The following is a 22151-nucleotide window of genomic DNA, read 5'->3' on the forward strand; positions in this document are numbered from 1 at the left end:
AGATCATAAAGAAGGTTGAACATTGAAGAACTGATGCTTTCAAATTGTGCTGCTGGAGAAGACTCTTGAGACTCCCTTGGACTGCAAGGAGATCAAACCAGCCAATCCTAAAGGAAATCAACCCTGAATATTCATTGGAAGGACTGATGCCAAAGCTGAAGCTCTAATACTTTGGCCACCTGGGGAAGAGCTGACTCACTGGAAAAGACCCTGAAGACGGGAAAGATTGAGGGCTTGAGGAGAAAGGGGTGTCAGAGGATGAGATGGTTAGATAGTTTCACTGACTCAGTAGACATGAATTTGAGCAAACTCTGGGAGATAATGGAGAACAGAGGAATGCTTATGGGGTTGCAAAGAGTTGAACACAACTTAGAGATCAAACAACAACAGCAACAAATAAATAATATTAGTGATAATACTAACAAGTAGTATTTAAGAGCCTGCATTTGGGATGTTGCTATTTCAGCATTTAGACCAGTCACAGTGGAAGCTGAGCTGAGTCTTGCGACTGGGCACTGCAACAATTAAGGAGATACTGTATTTCCTGCAGTACTATCACAAACCTCAAAAACCTTGAGTTCCTCTGAGTAAAAAATCCTGTTAGTATGTATACCTCCATAGCCAGGCCATTTTCTTTTAGTGTATACACAAATTATGTTAGGTTAGTTTCACTCCTTGTTTGTAATTGGGGAAAACCTGTTCTTTCTGAGTTGATAAGAAACTCCTTACTGGAAATTTGTGTTTTAATCATTCATTGCTGCATACAAATTGATACTCATGCCATTGCAGAAGCAATATTCCCAATGCAATCTATAGATTCTTGCTATTTTCTTAATAATGGCAGGTAGAAATGCCTAGGTTTAAACAAGTTCTTTGAACAGATTTTATTAATGTGACTTGATATTTAACCAGGAGTCCTAAATTCATCCTTCATGATAATTAAAAGCAGTCTTCTTTACGTGAGAATAAACTCTTGTAGAACCAAACTGTTAAAAAATAATACAATTAATAGGAAAAATATAACCATGGTGTTATTATTTAGCTATATCTACAAGATAAAGACACAGAAAAATGTCAAATAAAAATCCATAGCTGTATATTTGGACTGGACCAAAAATTCAAGTATGAAATCTTTCTTCATTGAATTGGAAATAGTGTAAAAATGTCACGTGTGAATATAGAGGATCTGTTATAAGTGTGATCACAGATCAGGCGACTAACTGGGTTACCATGTGTGCACACGTGTATGAGACTGTGTGTGTGAGAGATGGAATTGTATCTACTGAACTAAAAAAATCTAATTTACAAAATCCCTTCCTGATATCCATTTCTCTTTCCATGATAATCTTCGTTTGGAAGGTAATGTTCTAACCTAATTTCAGCCCCAAAGTTGAGTGATCTGCAGTGTCTACCACTCACATCAGCATTACAAAGAAGAAGGAGCAGGAGGAGGAAGGGGGAAAGAAGCAGAAGCCAAAGAGAAATGAACAGCATCAACTATCGGAAATTCCAATAGACAACCAACAAGGAGCTATACGCAGTGAACTCTACTCAATATTTGTAATAACCTATAAGGAAGAATAATCTGGAAAAATGTAAATATACATGAAACTGAATCACTTTGCCGTTTACCTGAAACTAACACATTGTTAATCAACTATGCATCAATTAAAAAAAGAAAGAATCATGGTGAAAAATAGATAAACAAAATGGAGGAAATAAGTTCCTGCCATCCTCACAATTAGCTTTATATCAAAAAATGCTTGAAAAAGTTTGTTTAAAATGCTATTTATATATAGCATTTAATAATCTGGTAAATCTCAATATAAAGAAGATTATGAACATAAAACATACAATAAACATAATGAATGAAAGCCCAAATAAGGCAGAATAGAGATGTAAAGATATGAGGAAATAAATAAAGCTGCAGCCTGGCCCTTGCCTTGTTGTTTATTTCTGACATGCGGATTCAAGCGTTATGAGAAGGCGGAGACGGTGGCCTTCTCTCAAAGCTGGTGATGGGCTGGCCCCTTACAGCAGCTGACAGCTCCTAGTACACACAAAGAAGACCGCGCGTCACGGGAAATCAGGTGTGTGCAGTATCTTAATGTGAAAGAATTTGCAAGCCGTAGACCTTGGTGATAACATCAAACCCGCCGACACTTGAAAGGGCTTGTGTTGAATATCGAGTTGTGTTTTCCTAGGTCCCTTTAGATATGTTGTTTCTTTGGCTGATTTTCTAATGGTCTCCTTCTATAAAACTTTTTTTTTTTTTCCCAAGATGCAGACATTTTGAGAAAAGTGTCTTTACCAATAATAATATCACTGTATTTTAAAGTTGTTGCCGTTTGTGGGTATCTATGTTTTGAGAGGAAGGCAAGTCTGTCACCTCACACATGCAAATGTCCAGGCAGGCAACCTCTCTCTCAAAAGCTTCTTCATATGTGATACCGTTGGGTTTTCAGAGACAAGGTGGTTCTCCTTCCACATTCGCAGAAATTCAGAAGATAAAGCCAACCCTCTATTTACAGGGCCCAGGGTATTCATCAGTGTCTGCACATTTATTTGTGAGAACTTGTGTGACACTCTTTAAATATGTAATGACAATAATTCGAGTCAGTCTGGCCTTGGATGTCTAACTTCTCTTTCTAGTGCCATCAAGTGGGAAACGGTCCCACTTGTCCCTTGCTGCTGCCATGTGGGGCTTCAGCTGTATGTGCTGACTGCATCAGCTGGTCAGGTCTGGCCTCCTTGCATCCTTCTTTGGAAAACTCCTGAAGGAAGGTTTATCTTCATCTGTAATGCGAACGGACACTCCTCTGTGTAATTTAATAAAGGGGATGCTGCTGCTGTTGCTGCTAAGTCGCTTCAGTCGTGTCTGACTCTGCGCAACCCCAGAGACGGTAGCCCACCAGGCTCCCCCGTCCCTGGAATTCTTCAGGCAAGAACACTGGAGTGGGTTGCCATTTCCTTCTCCAAATACATAAATAAGAATAATCAAGTGATTCTAAACTTGTTCATTTTCACCCAAAGGCCATCAAATGCCCAGCAAGCTGTGTACTCCTGCAGGACTACAGACATTGCCACTGTCAAGTTCAGGCTTGGAGAAGAGTTTCTGTTCTTCTCAGTGTTGCTGAGGACCACTAGAAACATTTCTCTCTTCTTAGCTTCCTCTCTGTCCCACTCCCCTTGGTTTTCCCAGCCATGTCTCTCAAGAAGCACAAAGCTCTTACAGCGAGTGGTGAATTCAGCACTGCTCTTCCAAGGTGCCTCTTTATCTCAGCTACTTCTTTTTCAGTCGTCCCCCATCCCAATGTCCAGACGAGCCCAGACAAGCACGTGACTGTGCTGCGTGTCTTCTCTTTATCGCCTCCGTCTGCGGTCCACACCACCCGAGCCTGTCCTGTGCCCAGACAAGTGGAGTGGTTTGTGCTGTGTCAGTGAGATCTCCTACCCTGGAGCTTCCCACGGGGTCACCCAGGATGATGAGATGGCGGGGGAACCAAGAGAGATATGGCGGGGAGTCGGAAAGCAAGCCTGTGTGTACTTCCCCGTGTGTTGTCATCGCCAGCTGTGACTCTGAAATGCAGCGCTCAGATCTGGAGAGCTGGCCAGTCACACACCATCCTGTGTCTGGTGTCCAGTGGCTGTCTCCCAGTGCTTCTGCAGCCCTGGAAGACGGGAATCCAGCCCGCAGTTCTCAGCATCTGCATCGTCTCTGTGAAACCTACGCATGCCATTAGAAATACCCTTCAGCTGAAGTTTTCTCAGATCATCTCATTTTGAGTATGCCTTCTTCACTTTGTTGCTGGGGCTTTGAGGATACAGGGGCCCTTGAGGTTAGTCCCAGCTAGCCATCAAAATCTTTGATTTTAGTGTTTGATCTCAACTGGATATTAATTTCAACTGGACTTTGAGTAAATAAAACAATTGTTTTACCTTGAAAAATTCGTTTATTCTTGCATTCATACTTTTCTGCTTCCAGTCCCTCCTCTAGCAATGAACCAAACAGACCCAGATCCTGCTATCATGGGCCTTGTGATAAAATGGAATAAGCAGATACACACACACACACACACACACACACACACACACACACACCGGGGAGTGAAATATGGGGAGCATTACAGTTTTATGTATGGTGGTCAGGGGATGTCTCTCTGATGACATTTCCCAGAGAGAATGAGTGATAAAACTTGGTTGGACTTAAGAAACAGATGTCCAAGCAAAGGATACAATGAGTGCAAAGACCCAGAGATGGAAACTGACCCACCAGTCCCTACACATGAAGGAGAATTGGAGAATTAGAGAATTAGAGAAAGGGGGCTGGTGAGGGGTTAGAGGATCAGTGTTGGGATAGGTCAAGGGAATGCCTTTAGAACACTGTGGTGGTTTGGCTTTCACTGAGAGTGATACAGGCAGCTAGGGTAGGTTTACACATGGAATTGACAGTTTAGTTCAGTCACTCAGTCATGTCTGACTCTTTATGACCCCATGAACTGCCACATGTCAGGCTTCTCTGTCCCTCACCATCTCCCGGAGTTTGCTCAAACTCATGTCTATTGCATCAGTGATGCCATCCAGCCTTCTCATCCTCTGTTGTCCCCTTCTCTGACCACCTTCAATCTTTCCCAGCATCAGACTCTTTTCCAAGGAGTCAGTTCTTCACATCAGGTGGCCAAAAATATTGGAATTTCAGCTTCAGCATCAGTCCTTCCAAAGAACACCCAGGACTGATCTCCTTTAGAATGGACTGGTTGGATCTCCTTGCAGTCCAAGAGACTCTCAAGAGTCTTCTCCAACACCACAGTTCAAAAGCATCAATTCTTCAGCACACAGCTTTCCTTATAGTCCAACTCTCACATCCATACATGACTACTGGAAAAACGATAGCTTTGACTAGATGAACATTTGTTGGCAAAGTAATATCTCTGCTTTTTAATATGCTGAATAGGTGGGTCATAGTTTTTCTTCCACAGAGCAAGTGTCTTTTAATTTCACTTCTGCAGTCACCATCTCCAGCGACTTTGGAGCCCAAGAAAAGAAAGTCTGTCACTGTTTCCATTGTTTCCCCATCTATTTGCCATGAAGTGATGGGACCAGATGGCCATGATCTTAGTTTTCTGGATATTGAGTTTTAAACCAACTTTTTCACTCTCCTCTTTCACTGTCATCAAGAGGCTCTTTAGTTCTTTTTTGCTTTCTGTCTTTAAGTCTGGTGTCATCTGTTTTTCTGAGGTTATTGATCTTTCTCCCTGCTCTCTTGATTCAAGCTTGTGCTTCATCCAACCCAGCATTTCACATGATGTACTCTGCATATAAGTTAAATAAGCAGGGTGACAATACACAGCCTTGACGTACTCCTTTCCTGATTTGGAACCAGTCTGTTGTTCCATGTCCAGCTCTAACTGTTGCTTCAGGACCTGAATACAGATTTCTCAGGAGGCAAGTAAGGTGGTCTGGTATCCCCATCTCTTGAAGAATTTCCCACAGTTTGTTGTGATCCACACAGTCAAAAGTTTGGCATAGTCAATAAATCAGAAGTAGATGTTTTCCTGGAACTCTTGTTTTTTGATGATCAATCAGATGTTGGCATTGTGATCCCTGTTTAAAATTGACATCTTATAACAGATCAAATTGACATTTTATAATTCACCATTTGAAAAGCTCTCTCTGGCTGTTGTGTGAAATATGGATCCTAGAGGAAGCAGAGAGTAGAACCAGAGAAACCGTTTAGATACAAATACAGTAATATTGCTGGCAACCCACGTCAGTATAGCTACACCTTTGCTGGAGAGATGCACGTTGAACCTCTTCCTCTTCCTGGGTGCACAACTCAGACTCATCTTCCAGTCGCTTTGCATCTAGATGGGACCATTCAACTAGTGCTCACACCAATGTGAGCTTAAGCATCATGTCATTTCTGGTCCCAGGCAGTCTGGAGAGAATGTCCCTTCTCTGTGTCTTCTTTCTCTCACCTCCTGAGTATTGTTACGACGCGATGCCTAGGGCAATATGAGGACCCACATCTTTGAAGGTGTGAGGCTGTGTCAGATGGGATCATGAGACCATTCATATGGTGAACATTCATATACACATCATTGTATAAATGCATGACTGTTTTTTGTATTGTCTTAGATAAATACTGAGAGTACAACTACCTGTTCATATGATAGGTGTATGATTAACTTTTTAGCAAACTGTTTTCCAAAGAAATGACATTTCATACTCCCACCAGCAGTTCATGGGAGTTCCAGTTCTGCCATGAACCCACTGAAACTGTATGTCTACACTGAGCCATTCTGATGTGTGCATATGGCATCTCATTGTGATTTTAATTCTTATTAACATAATAATTGATAGGGTGGAGCATTTTTTTCATGTACTTACTTTCTATCCATAAAAATCTTCTCTGAATAAATGTTTAAATTATTTACTCATTTTTATTTTTTTCCCCCAAATGTTGAGTTTTGAGAATTCTTCAGATATTCTCAATACCAATTCTCTATCTATATGATTTGCAAATGTTGTCTGTGAGTATAAGCCATGTTATAAATTCTCTTAACGGTATTTTCCTAAAATCCAACATTTTTTTTAATTTTCAAGAAATCTAACTTAACAATGTCTTCTTTCATGGATCATATTTTTGGGGTTTTAAATAAGAAATCTTAGCCAAATCCTAGGTCACAGAGGTTTCTGTCCCGTGTTTTCTTAGGAAAGTTGTAGGATTTTAGATTTTACATTTAGGCCTATAATCCATTTTGAGTTAGATTTATTCATGGTGCATAGTGCAAACTGAACTTGATTGTGTGTGGGTGTTCATGGACAGCTGAACTTTCCAGCATCTGTTAGAAAGTTTGTACTTTCATCATTGAAATATTTTTGCTCCTCCATTGAATATCCATTTGTCATATATCAGTTCAGTTCAGTTCAGTCGGTCAGTCATGTCTGACTCTTTGAGACCCTATGAATCTCAGCTTGCAAGGCCTCCCTGTCCATCACAACTCCCGGAGTTCACTGAGACTCATGTCCATCGAGTCAGTGATGCCATCCAGCCATCTCATCCTCTGTCGTCCCCTTCTCCTCCTGCCCCCAGTCCCTCCCAGCATCAGAGTCTTTTCCAATGAGTCGACTCTTCACATGAGGTGACCAAAGTGCTGGAGTTTCAGCTTTAGCATCATTCCTTCCAAAGAAATCCCAGGGCTGATCTCCTTCAGAATGGACTGGTTGGATCTCTTTGCAGTCCAAGGGACTTTCAAGAGTCTGGAAGTCCTCACACCTTTATAAACACCAGTTTGCAGTGTTATTTTTGTTTACTCATGTAATTACCATTTCCGATGATCTTCATCTGTTTTTATCCACAAATCCATCTAGTTTCACTCCCTTATGTCTGAGTAGCATCATTTACCTTTTTTTTTCCAGTGCAGCCATACTGGTGATTCATAGTTCAACTTTTGTATATCTGAGAACATTTTTCAGGCATCTCTGGTGAAGAATTCTAGGTTTATAGGATTTTTATTATACTTCGTCTTTATTTTTGCTCTCTGTTGGTAAGGTGGAAACCCCGTATCACTGTCTTCTCATCTGCACTCCACCTAATGAGGAAACTGCTGTCACTCTTATTTGTGCTCCTCTGTATACAACCTGCTTTAGTCCTTTAAGATTCCTCACTACGGTTGGTTTCGAGCAACATGAACATGATGTGCCTCAGCATAATTTCTTCATATTTCTCATGCTTTTCTTTCATTGACTTCTTGGATCCTTGGGCTTATTGTTTCCATCAAATTTTTAAGCCTTCAACCATTATTATTTTACTTATTTTTCCTTAACTCACTCAAATTAAATGTATAACAGGTCATTTGAAGCCCTGCTGCTGCTGCTGCTGCTAAGTCGCTTCAGTCTTGTCCAACTCTGTGCGACCCCATAGAGGGCAGCCCACCAGGCTCCTCTGTCTCTGGGATTTTCCAGGCAAGAACACTGGAGTGGGTTGCCATTTTCTTCTCCAACTGAAGCCCTACAACTCATGAATACTGTTTGGTTTTCATTACTTTATCTCACTTTTTTCATATATGATAGTTTCTTGCCATGTCTTCAAGTTCACTAAGCCTTTATTCTTCAATATGTAACCTGCCATCAATCCCAGAGTGTATATATCTTATCTCACATGTTTCAGCTTTCATCTCTAAACTTTAGTGTTGCTCTTTTGCTGCTCTTATCCTCCCTGTCTCACTTAACTTTTGAATACATGGGGTACAGTAATAATAGCTGCTTTAATATCCTCATCTGAACATTGTTTTTCCAGCCGTGTCACTTATGTGTGACTTTTAGTGATTTTCTCCTCCAAATGGCTCACATTTCCTGCTTCATTGCCTGTCTGGTAATCTTTAACTGGATGCCAGACATTGTGATCTCGCCTTGTTGGATGCTGGCTGTTTTCGGTATTTATATAAATATCCTTGATATTTGTCCTCAGGTGCAATCACATTACTTGGCAAAAGTCTGAAGCTTTCACATCTTGCTTTGAGGATCTGTTTAGGTGAAGCTGGAGCGGTGCTGATTCTAAGGCTAATCACACCACACCCACAAGCCTGCAACCCGCCCGCCCTCCGCGCAACACCACCAACACTGATGTGCAACTTTGCTGTATATTCGACTCATTGTCCCAGCTCTCTGTAAGGCCTCCTAAGACAACCATTTTGTCGTTTTGCATTTCCTTTTCCTGGGGATGGTCTTTATCACTGCCTCCTGTACAATGCCATGAGCCTCCACCAATAGATCTTCAGGCACTCTGTCTATCAGATCTAACCCCTTGAATCAATTTGTCACTTCCACTGTATAATCATAAGGGATTTGATTTAGGTCATATCTGAATGATCTAGTGATTTTCCCTATTTTTTTCAGTTTAAATCTGAATTTTGAAATAAGGAGTTCATGATCTGAGCAATAGTCATCTCCTCATCTTGTTTTTGCTGACTGTATAGAGCTTTTCCATCTTTGGCTATAAGAATAGAATCATCTGATTTCAGTATTGACCATCTGGTGATGTCCCTGTGTAGAGTCATCTCTTGTGTTGTTGGAAGAGGGTGTTTGTTATGATTAGTGTGTTCTCTTCGGAGAAGGTAATGGCAACCCACTCCAGTACTCTTGCCTGGAAAATCCCATGGATGGAGGAGCCTCGTGGGCAGCAGTCCATGGAGTCCCTAAGAGTCGGACACAACTGAGCAACTTCACTTTCACTTTTCACTTTCATGCATTGGAGAAGGAAATGGCAACACACTCCAGTGTTCTTGCCTGGAGAATCCCAGGGACAGGGGAGCCTGGTGGGCTGCCGTCTATGGGGTTGCACAGAGTCAGACACGACTGAAGCGACTTAGCAGCAGCAGCAGCAGTGTGCTCTCTTGGCAAAATTCTGTTAGCCTTTGCCCTGCTTCATTTTGTACCCCAAGGCCAAACTTGCCTGTTATTGAGAAAAGAAGAGAAGCTAAAGGCAAAGGAGAAAAGGAAAGATATATTCATCTGAATGCAGATTTTCAAAGAATAGTAAGGAGAGATAAGAATGCCTTCCTCGGTGATCAACTGCAAAGAAATAGAGGAAAAACAGTAGATTGGGAAAGACTAGAGATCTCTTCAAGAAAATTAGAGATACCAAGGGAATATTTCATAAAAAGATGGGCACAATAAAGGACAGAAACAGTATGGACCTAACAGAAGCAGGAGATATTAAGAAGAGGTGGCAAGAATACACAGAAGAGCTATACAAAAAAAGATCTTAATGACTCATAGAATCATGATGGTGTGATCACTCACCTAGAGCCAGACATCCTAGAATGCAAAGTCAAGTGGGCCTTGGGAAGCATCACTATGAATAAAGCTAGTGGAGGTGATGGAATTCCAGTTGAGCTATTGCCACTTCTAAAAGATGGTATTGTGAAAGTGCTGAACTCAGTAGGCCAACAAATTTGGAAATCTCAGCAGTGGCCACAGGACTGGAAAAGTTAGTTTCATTCCAACACCAAGAAAGACAATGCAAAACATGTTTACACATTTTTGTTCACTACCACACAGTTACACTCATCTCACATGCTAGCAAAGTAATGTTCAAAATTCTCCAAGCAAGGCTCCAAAAGTATGTTAACCAAGAACTCCCAGAAGTTCAAGCTGGATTTAGAAAAGTCAGAGGAACCTGAAATCAAATTGCCAACATCTGTTGGATCATCAAAAAAGCAAGAGAATTTCAGAAAAACATCTATTTCTGCTTTATTGACTATGTCAAAGCCTTTGACTGTGTGGATCACAATAAACTGTGGAAAATTCCTCAAGAGATTGGAATACCAGACCACCTTACTTGCCTCCTGAGAAATCTGTATTCAGGTCCTGAAGCAACAGTTAGAACCAGACATGGGACAATGGACTGGTTCCAAATTGGGAAAAGAGTACACCAAGGCTGTATACTATCACCTTGCTTATTTAACTTATATGTAGAGTACATCATGCAAAATGCTGGTCTGGATGAAGCACAAGCTGGAATAAAGATTGCTGGGAGAAATATCAATAACCTTAGATATGCAGATGACACCTTATGGCAGAAAGTGAAGAAGAACTACATAGCCTCTTGATGAAAGTGAAAGAGGAGAGTGAAAAATTTGGCTTAAAATTCAACATTCAGAAAACGAAGATCATGGCATCTGGTCCCATCACTTCATGGCAGATAGATGGGAAAACAATGGAAAAATTGACAGACTTTATTTTGGGGGGGCTCCAAAATCACTGCAGATGGTGACTGCAGCCTTGAAATTAAAAGACACTTGCTCTGTGGAAGAAAAACTATGACCAACATAGAAGCACATTAAAAAGCAGAGACATTACTTTGCCAGAAAAGGTCCATCTCATGAAAGCTCTGGTTTTTCCAATAGTCATGTATGAATGTGAGAGTTCGACTGTAAAGAAAGCTGAGTGCTGAAGAATTGATGCTTTTGAACTGTGGTGTTGGAGAAAACTCTTGAGAGTCCTTAGGACTGTAAGGAGATCCAACCAGTCCATCCTAAAGTAGATCAGTCCTGGGTGTTCATTGGAAGGACTATTGCTAAAACTGAAGCTCCAATACTTTGGTCTCCTGATGTGAAGACTGACTCATTTGAAAAGACCCTGATGCTGAGAAATAGAAGGCAGGAGGAGATGGGGACGGCAGAGGATCTGATGGTTGGATGGCATCACCAACTCAATGGACATGAGTTTGAGCAAGCTCCGGGAGTTGGTGATGAACAGGGAAGCCTGGCTTGCTGCAATCCATTGGTTCACAAAACATTGATGCCACTGAGTGCCTGAACTGAACTAAACTGAACTGAAGTCATTGCCCCAGGAAACACGAGGTTTTCCAGTCTGGTTGGTGTATTAGGCACTTTTTTGTTGTTGTTTAGTTGCTAATTTGTGTCCCACTCTCTTTGACCCCATGGACTGCAGCTCACCAGTCCTCCCTGTCCTTCACTATCCTGGGTTTTGCTTAAATTCATACCATTGAATTGTTGATGTTATCTAACCATTTCATCCTCTGCTGTCTTATCAGGTACTATCATTGGCCATAAATAAACTGGGGTACTGGTGTCCAGTGGCTTCCCAGGTGGCACAGTGGTAAAGAATCAACCGGCCAATGCAGGAGATCCAAGAGACACAGGCTGATCCCTGAGTCAGGAAGATCCACTGGAATAGAAGTTGCCATTTCCCACCCCAGGAGATCTCAGGGATCGAACCAACATATCTTGCACGGCCTGCACTGGCAGGCAGGGTCTTTACCACGGCAGCACCTGGGAATCTAGGGACGGGAGTAAGAAATGGCACCCACTCCAGTATCCTTGCCTGGAAAGTTCCGCGGACACAGGATCCTGGCAGACTACAGTCCATAGGGTCACGAAGAGTCAGACACGACTGAAGCCACTGTGTACACACATTAGTCTGTAACCGTTTCTAGTGGTTCTTTTCTCTGGCCCTGTGCAGTTTTTGCAGACAGAAAGAGGTAAGTACTCAGAAGAGTACTCGAAGGTATTTGTCTTCAGATCTCCAGCATTATCTTTCTGCACACCTCTCCTATACAGTTTCCATCTGCAAAGTTGATGATTGTGTCTGAAATTCTTGGCTTTCTTCACAACTCAGGAAGTTCGCTAAGCTTTCTTCGAGTTTGTCCTTCCTGAAACTTAACCTGAAGAGTCACTCAAGGCTTATGAGAGAACTTGTAGCGCTCCCCTGGTCTCTAATCTCTCAGGGATTATTGTCTTTATTGTATGATGACCAGCATCTTAAAAAAAACATTTTTTTCATAAATTTTGTCCATTTCTGCTTGTTTCAGGCAAGAAGATAAGCATAATCTCTATTAGTTTATTTTGGTCAGAAGGAGAAATCACTTTTGTTACTTTACTTCTTTTCTCAACAGCTATTGGGGTGTATTTACGTATCATAAAATCCAAGTGTACAAACCAATGACTCCCAATCACTGTACCAGGTGGTGCTACCATCACCGTCAATCAGCTTTGGACATTTAACTCCAATACTTTGGCCACCTGATGCGAAGAATTGACTCATTTGGAAAAAACCCTGAAGCTGGGAAAGATTGAGGGTGGGAGGAGAAGGGGATGACAGAGGATGAGATGGTTGGATGGCATCACCAACTCAATGGATATGAGTTTGAGTAAGCTCTGGGAGTTGGTGATGGACAGAGAAGCCTGGTATGCTGCAGTCCCTGGGGTCACAAAGAGTCGGACACGACTGAGTGACTGAACTGACTGAATCCCCCCATAAGATCCCTAACCCATTGACTGTTAGTCCTCATTTCAACCCCTGCCCCGGGCAACTAATAATTGACTTTCTGTCCCTATAAACTTGACTTTACTGAGCATCTCATATCAGTGAATTTTCCAGTGTGTGATCTCTTGTGCCTGAATTTTCTCACTTAGAATATTTTTAAAGTTCAGTCATGACACAACACATGTTAGCAGTTAATTTGTTTAATACTGGATAATATTCTTTGCTGTGGATATGTCACAATTTGTCTATCCATTCACCCATCAATGCACGTTAGACAGTTTCCAGTTTGGGGCTACTGTAAATAATGCTGCTATGAACAGTACATGCATACCTTCAGCAGAAACATGTTTCTGTTTCTCTTGGGTAAAAGAGAAATCATGTTGCTGGGTGGTAGGGTAATACTATGCAAATGTTTTGAGAAACTGCCAAATTGTTTTCCAAAGTGGTTATAATATTTTACATTTCCACCATTGATGGAAAAGTTTCCATTTCTCCATATCTTTATCAACATTTATTATCTGTTTAATTTACTATGGCCATTCTAGTGGGAGTGGAATATTATCTGATTGTGGTCTTAATTTGCATTTATATATCTTCTTTGTTGATGTTTTTATTCATATTTGTTGTCTATTATTTGATTGAATTGTTTTTCTTATTATTCTTATTATGATTGAATTGTAAAAGTTCTGTGTAAATTCTGGATATGAGTTCTTTAATGGACAGTGGTTTTGAACCTATTTTCTCCAAGTTTGCTGCTTGTTTTTTAATTTCCTTCATGGTATCGTTTGAAGTGAAAATGTTTTGAATTTTTGTGAAGTCTAGTTTTGTTTTCTTTTATGAACCATAATGTTGATATCGTGTCTATGGATTTTTTTAACTCCAAATCTTGAAGCTTTTTCTCCATCATTTTCTTCTAAAAAGTTTCACTTCAGTTCTAGTGTATAACTCTGTGATCCATTTTGAATTAGCTTGTTTGTGTCCTGTGAGTTGAGTCTAAGTTCATCTTTTCATGTGTGGATATCTAATTGCCCTAGCTCTGCTTGTTAAACAGACTGTTTGTCTTTAACGAGGATACTTTTGTCAAAAAGCAATTTGACTCTGAATATATGGATTTTTTCCCCTGGACTTTCAGTTCTATTTCCTTGATCTACATGTGTATTCTTATGCCAGTACCATAATTTCTTAGTAACTATAGCTTAATAGTAAATTTGAAAGCAATCAACAGAAGTTCTCCAATTAAATTATGTGCTCAAGTTATTTACTTTTTCTAAGTAAACTTGAATTTTCATGTATATTTTAACATATTCTGCAAAAAGTCCTACTAGGAATTTGATAAACAGATGCTGTCCCATTGATTCTATAGAACACGTTGAGGAGACTTGCCGTCATCTTTTCTTCTCTTTTTTAATTGAAGGACAAGTGGCACTAGCAGTTAAAGAGCCTGCCTGTGAATGCAGGAGATGCAGGAGATGCAAGAGATGCGGGTTCGATCCCTGGGTCAGGGAGATCCCCTGGAGGAGGGTATGGCAACCCACTCCAGCATTCTTGCCATGAAAATCCCATGGACTGAGGAGCCTGGTAGGCTGCAGCCCAATGGGTTGCAAAGAGTCAGACACAACCACCGAGACTTAGCACGCATGCAGAGTTGATTTACAGTATGCTGGTTTCAGGTGTGCAACATAGTGGGTCGGTCTTTCCACACTTGATTTAAAATTATTGCAAAATAATGGCTGTATTTCCCTGTATTGTATAATATATCCCTGTTGCCTACTTATTTTATACATAGCAGACTGTGTTTCTGAATCCCATACCCCTACCTCACCTGTCTCCCACCTTAATAATGTTAACTCTTCCAATCTATGGACATGGAATCCCCCTCCAATTATTTACGTCTCCTTTAATTTTTCTCAATAAAATATTGAAATTTTCAGTGTACAGGTTTCACACTTTTAAAATTTATTGCTCAACTTTAATATTATTTTAATTTTATTAAAAATGGAAATGTATTATTTGGGTTATTTTTGGATTTTTTCACTGATTATATACAAAAGTACAATATTTTAATATTGATCTTATGTACTCACACTCTCACTATACTTACTTTCTAATATTTTTTAATTTAGTCTACAATGGAATCATGTTGTCTACAAATAAATGCAATTTAAAATTTTTCTTTTTAATTATGATCCTTAGTTCTGTTCTTTTTTGCCTAACTTCACTTTTCATTATTATTTATGTTAATTGATTATAACTTAATTTTCTTAAAATATATATTTATTTCCTCATGCTACTAGGAGCATATGCATTTCTTTTATTTTTCTAACATATTCCCAAATTCCAATTATCTAACATATGGCCATATATTGAAGTATAGACTTTAGGAGTTAGAATTTATATGCATTCATCAAGAAACATTGGGATTGAATAGCATTCCAAAATGAATATGTTAATTTAAAAGAATATCTTAGGTTTATTTCCTTTGTGACTTAAATCTGAATTAAAAATGTGCTTTATTGCCTCAAAATGTCCTCTCCTTCCCTCTCTTCCCTTCTCTCCCTTTTCTTCAACCGTCCATCCCTCCTCCTTCCCTCTATTTTCTTTTTCTCTTCTTGGTAGAAGGCTGTTATGCACTGGGGATGAGAGAAATCCACTTTCGCATTCTATTTAGCTGTTGATTAATTTGCATTACTGGGACTACAAAGGTATGACGAGCATATTGCTGTCTTCCAGTTCTGAACCTCTGCCAGAGACAGCACTGCAAGAGCCTCTGCTGATCCTTTATTCAATAGGGTCTGTTTATAACTTCAGCGGAGGCTGTGTTTTCATTTTAAAATGGCTGAAATCTAATTTATTTGGAAGAATTAGGATACACTTTCCCCTTAGAACTGTCAGACCACACATGGAATAAAATGGAGCTTGACAGCAGTTTCTAGGGTACCAGGAGGGGGCATAAAAGCGGCTCTGGAAGTTGACGATGCTGGCATTCATTTTCAAAGAGTGTTTCAGAAGTTTATCAATTTGTTTCTGGTTAGGGAGCACCTAGATGTCAGCTTGCTCCTTTGAACAGTCTTCAGGGCTGGAACACTGCTTTATTATGAATAATATGAATATGAGAAAAATAAATCTCAACTCTAAAACAGGACTTGGGCTCTCATTTTGGGAGAGAAGTGGTGAAACCATTCTTGAAAGGACTTTCAGAAACCTGCAAGGAGGCTGGCCATTACAGCAGCCTCTAGATAAGTCTGAGAATAATCAGTGAAAGAGTATTTTTGTCTCATTGGCAATTCTCTTTCACTTTACAGGCAAAAAGGTAAATCCTTACCTGAGGTAATGTGTTATAAAATGGAAAAACACTTTTTAAAAAGTGGAATAATCAGTGCTTTCCAAAAGACTTCCCTAAAGGATGAAAAGACAAGAAATGTGACAAGATATGGAAAGAATACTTAAATGTCACTGAAGGGGAATTTTTCTTTTTTGTTTTGTTTTGTTTTTATTTAGCCTCATTTCATTTGTTTGTTCCCCATTTATGGGAGATAAGAGACATAACAGACATTGGGATAGCTATGTTAGTTACTATGAACATAGCATTATGCACTTTATCTCACTCATTGAACTAGGATAAGACTGAATTGTAGAAATAAGGTCAAAATGAAAAAGAAAACAATACTCTGCAAGAAAGCAAGGAAAAGCAGAGGTAGGAGGGAATCACATAAACAACAATTACGACACTAAAAATATGTGTATAAGAAATATTTTGACAGCAAATTCCCTTAGCTTCCTGCTGCTTCTGCTGCGAAGTCTCTTCAGTCGCGTCCGACTCTGTGCAACCCCAGAGACGGCAGCCCACCAGGCTCTGCCGTCCCTGGGATTCTCCAGGCAAGAACACTGGAGTGGGCTGCCATTTTCTTCTCCAATGCATGAAAGTGAAAAGTGAAAGGGAAGTTGCTCAGTCGTGTCCGACTCTTCGCGACCCCATGGACTGCAGCCCACCAGACTTCTCCATCCATGGGATTTTCCAGGCAAGAGTACTGGAGTGGGGTGCCATTGCCTTCTCCGCTTAGCTTCCTAGCCAGCCCTATATTTGTTTTTTGTTTCAGTGTGTTGACAAAGTGTTTCTCTTTCTTAAGTGTGATATTCCACAAAAGAATTGATCTGTTGTGTATTATTATGCAACAAAGCACCCCAGTTCTTAGCCCAGCTCACAAAGAGTACATAGCGCTGAACACCCATCCATGTGGGCAGATGTGAGCATGTGAAATTGCTTTGGTACAGACCTAAGGAGGATGGGATGTTATAAAATTAATTCATAAACTATGTCATTTTTTCTCATGAAATGTATGTATGTAAAATTTATGTCAAATGTCTCCATTCTTCCTTGAATAAAAATCCTGCAGGATGCATGTTTTCTGAAGAACTCTTGAGTGCATAGGCATACATTTGTTGTTGTTCTTGCAACCCCATGGACTGCAGCACACCAGGCTCTCCTGACCCTCACCATCTCCTGGAGTTTTCTGAAACTCATGACCATTGAGTTGGTGATGCCATCCAACCATCCCATCCTCTGTAATCCCCTTCTCCTCCTGCCCATTATCTTTCCCACCATCAGGATCTTTTCCAGTAAGTCAACTCTTCCCATCAAGTGGCAGAAGTATTGGAGCTTCAGCTGCAGCATCAGTCCTTCCAATGAGTATTCAGGACTGATTTCCTTTAGGACTGTCTGGTTGGATCTCCTTGCAGTCCAAGGGACTCTCAAGAGTCTTCTGCAGCACCACAGGTCACAGCTTGAGATGGTTAGTCGTCCTTCTGCAGGCAGGCCTCTGTTATTCAACCGACTGACAGGTCCATGGTGGGGCTGGATTCTGAAAGGTCACGGGGGATCACATTAGGCCACTTAGGGTTTTCTGTGACTGTTTAGAAGAAAAGAGAAACAGAAGATGTTGCTGGGTTTGATAGGAACAAATGGAAATATTGGTGCTGATATACCACTTTAAATGAATATCCTCAATGAATACTTCCACCTTCTTTGATTAAAAAAAATCAATAACCTTAGCATTAAGTAAACTTATGCCTATGATCATGTGGATGGACAGCCTTGCTTGGTTAACAAGTGAATGCTGCATGGTGTATTCATTGAGATATTTGAGGGAATCAATATTCTTTGAATGAAATAAAGATATTACAAGGGAATCACATCCCAGCAAACAAACAGAAGGCAAATTTTATTTTTAGTTCTGTGGTTTAGTTTGATAGTGTGTCAGGTTCATGAGAGGATTGCAGAGGACTGAAATGAGAGTTCGTTTAAGTAGTCATCATCTGCTCCTCCAAATAAACTCTCTTTACTGAAGTGCGTTCTCACTTAACAGTTGTTTTTAAAATGAGACGTGCAGCTACAGTTTTTTAAATCAGTTCTGTTCAGATCAGTCACTCAGTCATGCCTGACTATGATACCATGGACCGCAGCACGCTAGGCCTCCCTGTCCATGACCAGCTCCTGAGCTTGCTCAAACTCATGTCCACTGAGTTGGTGATTCCATCCAACCATCTTATCCTCTGTCCTCCCCTTCTTCTCCAGCCTTCAATCTTTCCCAGCATCAGGGTCTTTTCCAGTGAGTCAGTTCTTTGCATCAGGTGGCCAAAGTATTGGAGCTTTATCTTCAGCATCAGTACTTCCAATGAATATTCAGGATTGATTTCCTTTACGATTGACTGGTTTGATATCTTGGCAGTCCAAGGGACTCTCAAGAGTCTTTTCCAACACCACAGTTCAAACATCAATTCTTTGGCCCTTAGCTTTGTTTATGGTCCAGTTCTCACATCCATACTTGACTACTGGAAAAGCCCTAGCTTTGACTAGACAGACCTTTGTTGGCATAGTAATATCTCTGCTTTTTAATATGCTATCTAGGTTGGTCATAGCTTTTTTTTTTTTTTTAAGAATCAAGTGTCTTTTAATTTCATGGCTTCAGTCAACATCTGCAGTGATTCTGGAGCCCAAGAAAATAAAATCTGTCACCGTTTTCATAATTTCTCCATCTATCTGCCATGAAGTGATGGGACTGGATGCCATGATCTTAGTTTTTTCAATGTTGAGTTTTAAGCCAGCTTTTTCACTCTCCTCTTTAACTTTCATCAAGAGGCTCTTTCGTTCTTCTTTGATTTCTGCCATAAGTTTGATGTCATCTGTGTATCTGAGATTATTGATACTTCTCCTGGCAATCTTGATCCCCACTTGTGCTTCATCCAGCCCAGCATTTCGCATGAGGTACTCTGCATGTAAGTTAAATAAGCAAGGTGACAATATACAGCTATTTTTAATAGTGCTTTTTACTTATTTTCTTATGTTTGTTTCTTTGTCATTTTATATAGTTATAAAGATTGTTTTCCACTTACATTTATTGCAAAAGATTGGCTACATTCCCTGTGTTGTACGGTCTGCCCTTGAGCCTGTCTTACACCCGGCCGCTGCGCCTCCCACTCACTCACTGACAGTCATGAACTTGTCTCTGTCTCTTTGAGTCTGCTTCTTGTTTTCTTATAGTCACTAAGTTGTTGTATTTTTAGGTGCTATCGTACAGTATTTGTCTTTCTCTTTCTGGCTTATTTCAGTTAGTATAATGCCCTCCGAGTCCACGCATGTTGTCTCAAATGGAAAAATTTTGTTCTTTATTATGTCTGAGTAGTATTCCATTTAACAGTTGTATATATGGTAATATCTGTAATGCTTTTTACACATATGAACATGAAAGTATGTTAGTCACTCAGTTATGTCGGACTCTTTGCAATCTCTTGGACCATAGCTGCCAGGCTCCTTTTTCTATGGGATTTCCCAGGCAAGAATACTGAAATGAGTAGCCATTCCCTTCTCCAGCATATCGTCCTGACCCAGGGATTGAACCCAGATCTCTTGCATTGCCAGCAGATTCTTTAATGTCTAAGCCAAGATATATATAATATATATATATATATATATATATATATATACACACACACACACATATTTAAAGATTTCCTTAAAATAGGGTTGCACACAATAAACTACATGCACAGTGTTGAGTTTACGTTTTTGGGTGTCATAGTGTGGATCTGAGCCCGCAGAGCAAATGCACCCAGGCTGACTTCCACAGACATCATGGCTGGTGATGCTTCCCGGGTTTCTCACTACATTCTCAGTCATGCAGTTTCTGTTGAATGTATAAGTTTTCACTTAAATGCTATCTTGCATTTTCCTCAAACTTTAATAACTACAAACTCTTCCATAGGTTTAAATGTAACTATAGAGAAACATGCAATCACATTTCAACTAAGAACTAAGCTGAACTCATCTTCCTCCTCACAGGGGCCCGTGTGGTCCTCCTTTTAATGGCGGGTGACATCACCATCCCCCTAGCACCATCCTCATCTCCCTCACTTGGGATTCATATCCTCATCTTTAATTTCAACACTTCCCCCTAGAACCAAGAACCGCTGATATTATCTCATCAGCACCTAAGATGTCTGTGCTTTCTCTACCCTGTGTCTTAGGGCAAATCTTCACCATGTTCTTTGCCAACAGAAGTGATCTTTTAACCAGTTTCCTTGCTTCTTGTCTCCTCTGCCAACTCCAACCGGAGCAAGCATATCCCATTCTTCACTCCGCCACCAGAGAGCCGTCATAAAGTGAAACTCTGACGAGGTCATAGTTTGCATCCTTCCAGCTTCTGACAGTGGTGTGAGCAGGACCCAGTCTGAACACTTCTGTGTCATGAGTCCCACCTGTCACTTTGGCCCTCATCGCCTTTCCCCCATGGCCTGTTCCCCCTCACCAAGGGCCAAATGCACAGCTTTGCTCAGGTACACATCTGCTGGGTGAATCTGTAATGCATCTGCACTGACTCCTTTAAAGAGGGACCAACTGTCATCTCTAAACTCCCTGCTTCTAGCACAGAGCCTAAAACACAGTAAGGACTTGACAAAGGTTTTCATTGCACTACAAAGTCAAAGTCTCTCAGTCATGTCCAACTCTTTGAGACCCCATGGACTAGAGAGTCCATGGAATTCTCCTGGCCAGAATACTGGAGTCTGTAGCCTTTTCCTTCTCCAACCTGCTGCTGCTGCTAAGTCGCTTCAGTCGTGTCCAACTCCATGTGACCCCATAAACAGCAGTCCACCAGGCTCCTCTGTCCCTGGGATTCTCCAGGCAAGAATACTGGAGTGGGTGGCCATTTCCTTCTCCAATGCATGCATGCACACTAAGCTGCTTCAGTCATGTCCGATTCTGTGTGATCCCATGGACAGCAGCCCACCAGGCTCCTACATCTACAGGATTCTCCAGGCAAGAATACTGGAGTGGGTTGCCATTTCCTTCTCCAGAGGATCTTCCCAACCCAGGAATCAAACCCAGGTCTCCCACATTGCAGGTGGATTATTTACCAGCTGAGCCACCATTGAAGTCCTCATAGAACTACACCTTTTTACTAAATTGATTTGATGAAAATAGAAACTGCAGCGCTACTACTTAATAAATGATAAATAGCTGGATGACATTCCAGCATGACCTACCCTCCAGTCTCTGAATGGAGCTCTTGGTTTTTGAGTCTGTGGGTAAGGACAGCAATCGCCCTGCTATTGGCATGACAAAGAAACTGTGGGTGTGTGAGATCTGAAAGAGGCTATTTAAATACCTTTTCATATTTACTCAAACTTTTCCCCTTTATCTTTAGTCAGCAAGGAACCAGGGGTAGAGTTAAAAGGTCAAAACATAAAGACAGACTCCTTTGACTTGACAACATATCAATTATTCACAGTATGTAAGAGCAAAGCCAGGATGTCCAGGATTGCAGTTTTCATAACAAAGATAAGGACAAAAAAGGAACACAACTTGTGATAAATGAAGAGCCCTGTAGTAACCAACAGACATGTGAACACTTTAAAAATAAAATGCATACTGAACTCAATTCATTTAACACAGGGCTTCTTTCATTTTTCCAAAGCCCAGTCCACCCACCCTGAAACCTCCCCCCTGCTCACTCCTTGCAATGTGTCCACTCATTTTATCTAACTCAAACACAGACATCAAAAAGGTTCCTGCTCCAGGCTCTCACTGGGGATCCAGCGTTGCCTGTAATCATGGTACTTCCTCAAGCTCCTCTTGATGGTGTCTGTTCCTCAGACTTCCCTTGTTTCTGATGACAGCTTTGAAGAGTACTGGTCAAGTATTTTGTAGAAGGTCCGCCAGCTGGTTTTTGTCTGATGTTTCACTCATGATCAGGCTGAGGTCATGTGTTTTGGGAGGAAGGTCACAAAGTCAAGGACCATTCTTCTCACAGCTTATCAAAGGTCATGCTGCCAACGCAACTGGTCACTACTGGTGTTAGTAA

The sequence above is a fragment of the Bubalus kerabau genome, chromosome 18, assembly GCF_029407905.1.
Source record: "Bubalus kerabau isolate K-KA32 ecotype Philippines breed swamp buffalo chromosome 18, PCC_UOA_SB_1v2, whole genome shotgun sequence".
NCBI lineage: Eukaryota > Metazoa > Chordata > Mammalia > Artiodactyla > Bovidae > Bubalus > Bubalus kerabau.